This window comes from Perna viridis, chromosome 2 (assembly GCF_037379345.1).
Source record: "Perna viridis isolate PV_CMFRI_1.1 ecotype Kerala chromosome 2, ASM3737934v1, whole genome shotgun sequence".
Classification (NCBI taxonomy): Eukaryota; Metazoa; Mollusca; class Bivalvia; order Mytilida; family Mytilidae; genus Perna; species Perna viridis.
This window is the reverse complement of record NC_142446.1, coordinates 21,775,323-21,784,050: the sequence shown is the minus strand read 5'-3', so window position 1 is coordinate 21,784,050 and position 8,728 is coordinate 21,775,323. Positions and strand designations below refer to the sequence as shown.

The 8,728-nt window shown below is 33.4% G+C and overlaps 1 protein-coding gene and 1 long non-coding RNA gene across 14 annotated transcripts in view; one reads left to right on the top strand and one right to left on the bottom strand.

Annotated features, from left to right (window-relative positions):
• The window catches only part of LOC148624052 (sodium channel protein para-like), an 87,532-nt gene that overhangs the window by 28,580 nt on the left and 50,224 nt on the right, over window positions 1-8,728 (top strand). The window lies entirely within an intron of this gene.
• Window positions 5,990-7,095, bottom strand: LOC148624053 (uncharacterized). Its single transcript, XR_015919600.1, has 3 exons — window positions 6,988-7,095; window positions 6,453-6,537; window positions 5,990-6,041 (listed from the first exon to the last, which is right to left on the bottom strand). It is a non-coding gene; the product is annotated as an uncharacterized LOC148624053 (long non-coding RNA).

Here is an 8,728-nt window from a genome sequence, read left to right as displayed (position 1 = left end):
GCTACAAGATTGAAGTCATCACTAAAGAAGTTTTATGGTCGTCATCATGAACTCGTGGATCGTTACCGTATATTCATCTGCACCATGAAAACTGATTTGTTCAACGTGTCATAGTTTTCCTTTCCTGTCTCGTCTACCCCGGACTTGACTTTTTTGAGCAAGTCGGCGGATGGTTCTAGAAAAGCAGAGGACGCTTACCCTACCCGTGCACCTGGTCCATGCTCCCAGTTTTTAGTTGAGTCCGAGTTGCTCATTTTCTTTTGTTACTTTGTATGTATGATTTTAGTTACTTTATGTTCTTTGTTTTGTGTGTCTGTTTTCAATGTCTGGTCTTTGTCCCTGGATTATATTCTTTTGATTTGCGCTCGAATCTTGGTTGCCTTGATTACTTTTAGAAGAGAAGCCATGGAGCATTGCTAGACTATATATCAATTGAAAAATTTTAGTGACCCCAAATGACGATGATTGGAATACTTATCACGGATTATAGATTTATATTTCCAAAAGAATTAAATGTTTCAGTGTGAAGTTGGTATATATAACTTTGATGTTTTGTATCAAATAAAATCGTCTTTAAATGCTCATGCCCATTTCAAGTGAATGTGTCATTAGTGAAGTTAACTGCATCTATAATTTATGGGTAAAATTTCTCAAGTAACGGTACTATTTGTGGATATGTAATGAGGTATCCTGAAAACCTTATCACTGGATACGTTTGGCACCAGGTGCTTCCCATATTACCTAGATCACCGACACAGTTTGGCGACAGGTGTTACCCGAATTACCTATCAGTGGTGTTGTCTAGAGTCTAGCAGGAATACGGGGGGAGTCCTGTGGTACACGGGATATCTATCATTGAATACGGTGTTGGATGGCACCCGAAATGCCTGTCACCTAATACGTATGGATTGGATGGTACCTGGAATACCCATCACTGACCTCGAACGGTGTTTGATAATATTCGGAATATCCAGAACTGAACACGAAATGTTTGATGATACCCGGAATACCAATCACTGATCATGAATGGTGCCCGATGGTACCCAGAATACTCATCACTGAACACTTTTGGTCTTTGATGGTATCCGGAATACCCAACTTGCACTGAACCTGAATGGTGTCCGATGGTACCTGGAATACCAAACACTGAATACGAGTGGCGTTTGATAGTAACCTGAATACCAATCACTAAACATAAAGTATCCGGAATACCCAACTTACACTGAACTCGAATGGTGTCCGATGGTACATGGAATACCAAACACTGAACGCGAATGGCGTTTGATGGTAATCTGAATACCAGTGACTAAACACGAATGATGTCTGACCCAAAACTGAAAACGAAAGCTGTTTGGTGGTACCCGGAATACCCAGAACTGAAAACGAATGGTGTTTGATGGTACCTAGTTTGCTATCACTGAGTAGATTTTATGCCAATTGATTTATGGAATAACACTTACTTTTCTATTGAGTTCCCAAGCTATGCTTCAATTAGTAAATGCATTATTATGCCATTGGCATGAACATGTGTCATGCTAGGGTAGGTAACTTATTCAAAAATAGATCGTTGCCAACAAAAGAAGAAAAAGACGATTATTTGTTAATTGTATTAAGGCAGTGTCACGATATCAAGAAGTAAAAACAATAAATTTTAAATATCCTCAGTGAGTCATCACCAAAATCAAATAAATAATAGATGCAGCATGTTCTTTAGACAGCATTGATTCTGCTAACAGTTATGTAATGAAAACAAATAAAAAAGCAGGATATGATCTACGATTTCCAAGAAGGATGGGTGACTAGAGTTCACCATCCATCTTGGAAAACGCTGGACAACTAGACACAATTATAGACCTCTAAGTTCTTCATCTTTACTGGTCCCAGTCGACAAAACCCAACCCTAAAAAAACTTAAGATGTTATTTAAAAAAAAAAATTAAAATGAAAAAGCGTGTCTATCCCCATCCCAAAACCATATACATGTACTTAGTATATTCTTTTTCACTGTGACAAGAGGAATTCATCTATATTTCGGGATGTTAAAGAGAAGTTAACTCCACCCCTCAATTCTATTTGTAACATAAAATCATTTAAGCTGATGGAGGACAAAAGGAAACTTAAATGATATATACAAATAATACTATATGGTGTCATTGTGGGGTCATTACCCCCTTCCCTCAATTTTATATATGATTGAATATTTCTACTTGTTAAGTTTCCTGACCGTAAAACCACATATTCTTAATCGAAATACATTGACGACTGATACAAGAAAACGTTCCTAGAAAACGAACACAATTATTACTTTCTCCTTCTGTTATCCATTGATTGAAAATTCATGTTTACTTCATTTGATGAACAAAATCTTCCGCACTATTAGAATAACTTGGAAAGGGAACACGAGAATCACTTATTCCATACTAGCTTGGTAACTAAATAATTATCTTCCTTTCTAAAACATTCTACGAAGTCTTTTGTTTTTTGTTGTTGTTGCTTCTTTTGCTGGGTTATATTTGCTAAGTTTTGTTTTGTTATTTTTTGTTTTCTTCTGCTTTGTTGTATGCATATTTTTAGGTCAGGCCATACGAAAGTCGATTAAAATGAATGTTCACGAATACTAACCTTGAGATGCAGTAATTTACTTTTTTTGAAGGTTAGGCTTACCTGTTTTCGTGCTGAACTTGACTCATCGATTTGAAACCTTTTGGTGAAATTTTACTTTGTGCAACGTCTTACTAATCATATTTATTGCCAAGAAATCTTTTCATGCTTTTTTTTCAAGTTTCTTACACGATTTGTTGCAACTTGCCTTATTTCATAAACGTCAAGACGTTCATACGATTAACATTAAGTTAACCATGTTGTATGAATCATCCTATCTGCCGTTTTGAGCCAAACTTGGTGTTATTTCACATTTCTTTACACGGTACTTCGCCTTTTTCTAATATGAAGCAGAATTTTCGAGAATTTCCGTGAAACTTTATCAAGAAGAAGAAGAAAGAGAGAATTAGGAAAATATATTTGCTGTGTCATTTTTGCCCTAGTATATTAGTATAACAAGTAAATACATTGTAACCATTTTTGTTCAGTTATGCAGTTGTGTGGTACACACTTATTCAAAATGCTAAATGAAACTCCATAACGGAGAACTTCAGACGATGTCTTGTCTTTATAAAACTGGTTTACAATTTATTTGTAGATGGATAGGAAGACGAACTTTTTAATGAAATCGTACAATTAAAAGAGCTAAATTTAATACCAAAATAAGATTTTATAAGTTAAATTCTCAAGTTGTTCCCATTCGTTTTTTAAACAGCTTTTAAGTTATTTTTCATAGAATATAAATGCAATTATATACATAATGTATGTTTTAGCATTATTAGATACGTACAAACATATATATGTAAATAGTCTGGCAGGCCTCGTCTAAGATTATAGAAAAACTGGGTGTTAAATTCGAAGCGTTGCATCGAGATCTGAGAGTCAATCGAGACAAACCTTGGTAGCTAATTAGAAACAATTGTAACACATGATAGTACCAACTGGTACACGAATCATATCGTAACCATGTTAGATTATCGAACGCAACACAGGGACTTTTAGCAAATTGTAGTTGGAGTTTTGACCTTTGTTGACAGTTTTGACACATATTCGATTTGACAAGGTGGTATGAGATGATTATTGCTTCTGGAGTTTAGTGTCGTTAATCAAGATCGAAAGAATCTTATCAAATAATAAATGATTTATTCATCCAATATTGAATATACATGCATACCCTTAAGCTTCTGTGGACTCTCTATTTTCTTATGGAGGTGACATATTCGGACATGTAAGTTATGCATGTTCTATCCCTCAATTTTTGTAACTTTCCTAGCAATCCCTGATGTATTATTTATTTAACAAAATCTATCCTGTATTCTATTCAAATGGCCTGTTTATGTTTTATTGACATTGGAAAAGAACAAGTTTGCGTCCCACGTAAAAGACAAATGCGAGCCATGAAAAATGTAGAAGATAATTTTAAGGAACCAAGATGTGGGGATTTTAGTTCTCTTCGCTTTATACTTTATATCTTGGATCCGTGCCTGCTGAATTGCTGTTCAGCACTATACATAAAACATATGGTTAACATGTGTCTAGCAGCCTGCGAAACCATGAAATATTGGTTTTAACGTTAAAAAGTAAAATGAAATACAAACATGTCGCAAATGAACGATAAGGTTATTAATACACGAAAAAAAACTTACGTCATTGGGAGATTTTGAAATATTAGATTTTCAACTACAACGTAGCTGTTGGTTAATTGTGAATCACGTGATACTGCATGTGATGTGATAGCATCCTCATCCTGTATGTTCTATTTTGGTTCAATTTAAGTGTAAAAACAAAAGCAAAACAAAACAAACGTCACACGCAGCATTTTGAGTATATATAAACACTATGTACATAGTAACAAAAGAAACAACATGTACATCTTCTATAATACTTCAAACATTAGTTTTTTTGTCAATTATCAGTTTGATAAAATCTTTGTATGCTGATTCATTGAAGCCTACCGTGTGACAATATAACCCTTGGCTACCACATGTTCTTCATTCAGCTAATTCGTGGATAATTGATGAATAATTGGCAGAAATGTGCTATTAATTAGTTCTGTATCTGTCTAACATAAATTATCATACCTCTGCTGATTTGCTTACATGATTCTGCACCAGTTCCTGACTTTTGGTAATTGGTCATATTAATTCATTGTCTCAACTGCATGTCTGTGTTTCAACCATTTGTGGGGTAGAAAGGCAATTGGGATTGGTCTAATAAACGGTACTGCTGCTTAAATTATTTTGTAGTTGACTAATATCTATACTTCAGTTGTTTGTATAATATTAGAACTGCTTAACAGATGTTTTTTTTTCTTCGATGCCGTAGTTTTGATTTGTCTTCAGGTCTGTTAAAGAAATGGCCCTACTTGAGGAAGTTAAACCTGTTTCAACGTAAAATATTGTTACTATCCATTGGTTGAATAATTATGCTCCTTTATACTGATTGTGGCAGAACGTTTGCATCTCATTTTACTTTTGTCATTCTGTATTTCGAATGGTTCTAAGTTGGCAACATTTCAGTTGGAGAGTAGAGAAAAATAAAATGTTGGTTTGCATTACGAAGTCATACAAAAATGGTATATACTGGTCAACAATGATATTGATTTCATAACTTACAGGACCAGGCCCAATTGATATAACACTGTAATAGATACTGACAGGACGATTACTCTTATTCACCAGCTTCTTGTTCACAACTCTGCCAATAGAAACAAGTTTTTGTTGATTTTCAGCTTCTGTGGATGCCCCTGCTAATTGCTCTCCGCCATATCTTAATTTCAACACATGCATGTATACTAACATAACATTGCGTGGTGCCTTTTTAGTCCAGCAACGACGAATTTCGATTTATTTTTTAACGTAATATTCCGAAAATTTTATTATGAACCAGGATAATTAGTGTAATATGCTATACCAAGGTAATAAGTAGTCGGAATTGTATATTTCCTCAGCCATTGTCGAAGGTATGTTCGCCTAAACCTGTATTTAAAGCAATTTTACCAACTCCTGTATGTGTGGTTTTTTTTGTTTGTTGTTTTTTTTCAAGCTGTCTGAGGAACACAAAGGACAACCTTTTTATGATTCCACGTCTTACCGAATTGCCAACCCACCAAAACTCGACACCTTACTCACTTCCAAAGTGTACGTGCAGCTTGCAGAATAGGACATGCTTATAAATGTACGCGTCCGGAGCATTTGATGCCACTCCCAATTTTTGTTTGAGTTGTTGCAAGCGTTGCAGTTTATATTGTGTTCTGTATGGTTATCCTTATCTTAAATTTTAATTTTTATTGTAACTATTCCGTTTTCTGCATTGTATGTGGATCGCCCCTCCTTTCCTTTTGTGACAATGCTGTATTTTACGGTCTTTAGAAAACAATAAACACTATCTCAGGTTCTAATAGGTTCTTTATTCATTCAAAGAAAGTATGGTTATAAAACCCTGAAATAACAATAAAGATATTCTAACTATCTATTCAACAATTACTATAAAATAGCTTATAAATCTAGTAATTATATATGATATAGGAAAAGTACAATATTCCCATAATTACCAAATATGAATATATTAAAAATGTATACGGTAATATCGGATCTGTTCAAAATGAGTATGATGCATTCTGATTGTAATCTATATTTGTTTTACATAGTTAAATGCACATCTTAAAGAATGCATCTGCACATCACAGTAAATAATATATTTGCTGTATTCGATCTTGTTTTAAATGTTGTGTAGTGAAAATATAAAATAAGATATTAGTTAAGCACAAGCAAATGTTAAAGCAACATTACACTATGTTAATAAACAATACGTAAGCAAAGCAAAAGCACACATAAGTACAACAAAACATACCTTGCAGGTTTTGCAAAGGTTAGGTTTACAACCCAAGATAATCTGCTACATAGTACACAGTAATAATAACGTACACTGTATCCACCTGAAGATATAAATATTGAGCTACTAAAAATCTAATGAAAAATGGACAAAAATATTATCTCCCTTGTCTATTTATCCAGTTATTTACATATTGAGTTTATATGCTTATTTAAGTATTAAAATCATAATCAAACACTCATTCAATATGATAAAATCATAGTTAATGGTTTTTATGTCAAAATTATCATTTTAACCATTATTTATAAATTATTTACAACAATCAAATAATTTATATACCAGATTTAATTGATTTATCTGTATTAGTTACTTTATGCAGTTTAATATATAAGTTCAAAAGTTTATATCAAGTCACAAACACTTACACACACTTTTCATACAATCAATCAGCCATTCACACTATGTCATTCATAACTCCCAATCTCACAACTCAAACCAATTAAAATAAGGTTTCATAGATATGATAATAAAGGATTGAAGTGATAAGACTAACCTTCAAAAGAATAGGAAACTATCCATAATAAGAAGTCCAAAATATGAGTTCAAGTTAGACAAACAAAATAATGGCTTCCATCAGTCAAAACATATAAAGTCAAGTGACCAAAACAAAGACAATGGATTCCCGCCTAAAATATGACACATGACTGTCCCACAATTCCTATCACCAAAACTGACCAATAGAAATAAATAACCAAAAGTACTGTTATAAATTACTACTCTGATAATAATTATTACAAGATTAGAATTACTAAATTAAGACTAACTGCTATCAGGAGAATACTATCAGCTGAAAACATGAATACTATAAATTAACTGTAATCAGGTAGATTCAATCAGCTGAAAACATAATTTCATAAATTTAATTAAGAATAAAATTAATGAAATACTAAACTATAATTAACATGACAATTAATAAAAATATGTACAAAACTTGACTCTGCCACACTTTGCCCATGTACTTGGATAAAGATATCTCTGATTTTTTCTTCTATTTTGATGCTCCATTTTATTGTCGATAGATCTACTTACGTCATAAATAAAAACAAGGTTTGTTCCGTATTCGAATTTAAACATTATAATATAAATTTGGGTTACTTATTATGCGTGCCTATAAGGTTAGAGACCACCAATTCAACCAATGAACATTTGGAACGTACGCAAAAATAGTCCTACGCAGAAATTACCCCTGTTCCTCACAGTGCCGTGAAAAAAGTTCTCATCTTATTTAAAAAAAATTAAACAGTTTCTGAAAGGAAAAACATTTCTGTACATTTTATAGGTGCATTTTGCTTCTTGTGATGTGAAGCCTAATCTCCATAATGATTTCTAAATATACCCCTATCTTGTGTAAACACTGGGATTTCCCATGCTATTTATAGACACTTCACTTCCGGTGACCAGTACTGCACTGCAAGTCTGCTAACCCCACATGCCATTCTGAGGATTGTGAACTGACATATGTAGAATTATGCTGATATATAGTCCTCTGCAGGTTAAAGTTAAGGTAAAGTCCAGAGAAGCCATTGAATATTGTGAAATTTGCATAGAAGCCTATGGGAAGTGGAATTAGTGGTTTCTAGCTTATAATCGCATTTGAAACAGGTGATTTTTAATTGTGGCTTTTTTGGTTTAATTTTATTACAATGTCTTTTTTCTGTTAGAAAATTTTTCACGTACATGAGACTTCCTAATGCTGAAATGATTTGACATTATCGAATAATGCAGATCATTAATGGAACGAGCATTGTTAAATGGTACACGTCTTAGTTTCTTATAATATATTTAGACCGTGAGACGCCTGACAGTAGACGAACAAAGTGCCGTTGTGACGATAGAATTTATATCATGGTTAAGCCCAACGTGGTTTGTTGGGACCACGTCAGGTGAAAGTCAACGGTTTAGTAGCATTTCAAAAATTAAGACTATTTAAAATTTGCAGTTTTTCTATTGATTGTTCTATCTCAGTCATGCATATGTCTATTGGAAGTATATGATCTGTCTGATAATTTCAATATAGATTTCCCTAATTTAATTACGCAGTCCAATCCGCTATAATCAAAAAGCGAGTCGGAGATCTTGATACGAGTCACGGATGTCTGAAACCAATGACTCACTAATATGGAAAAGTTCTCTTTTATTTGTAGATTATATTTTCATACCATTGCAGCAGTGTATTAATTAGACTTTCCATTGCAAATCGCCCGCAATGGAATAAAAATTGATTTATAAACCTC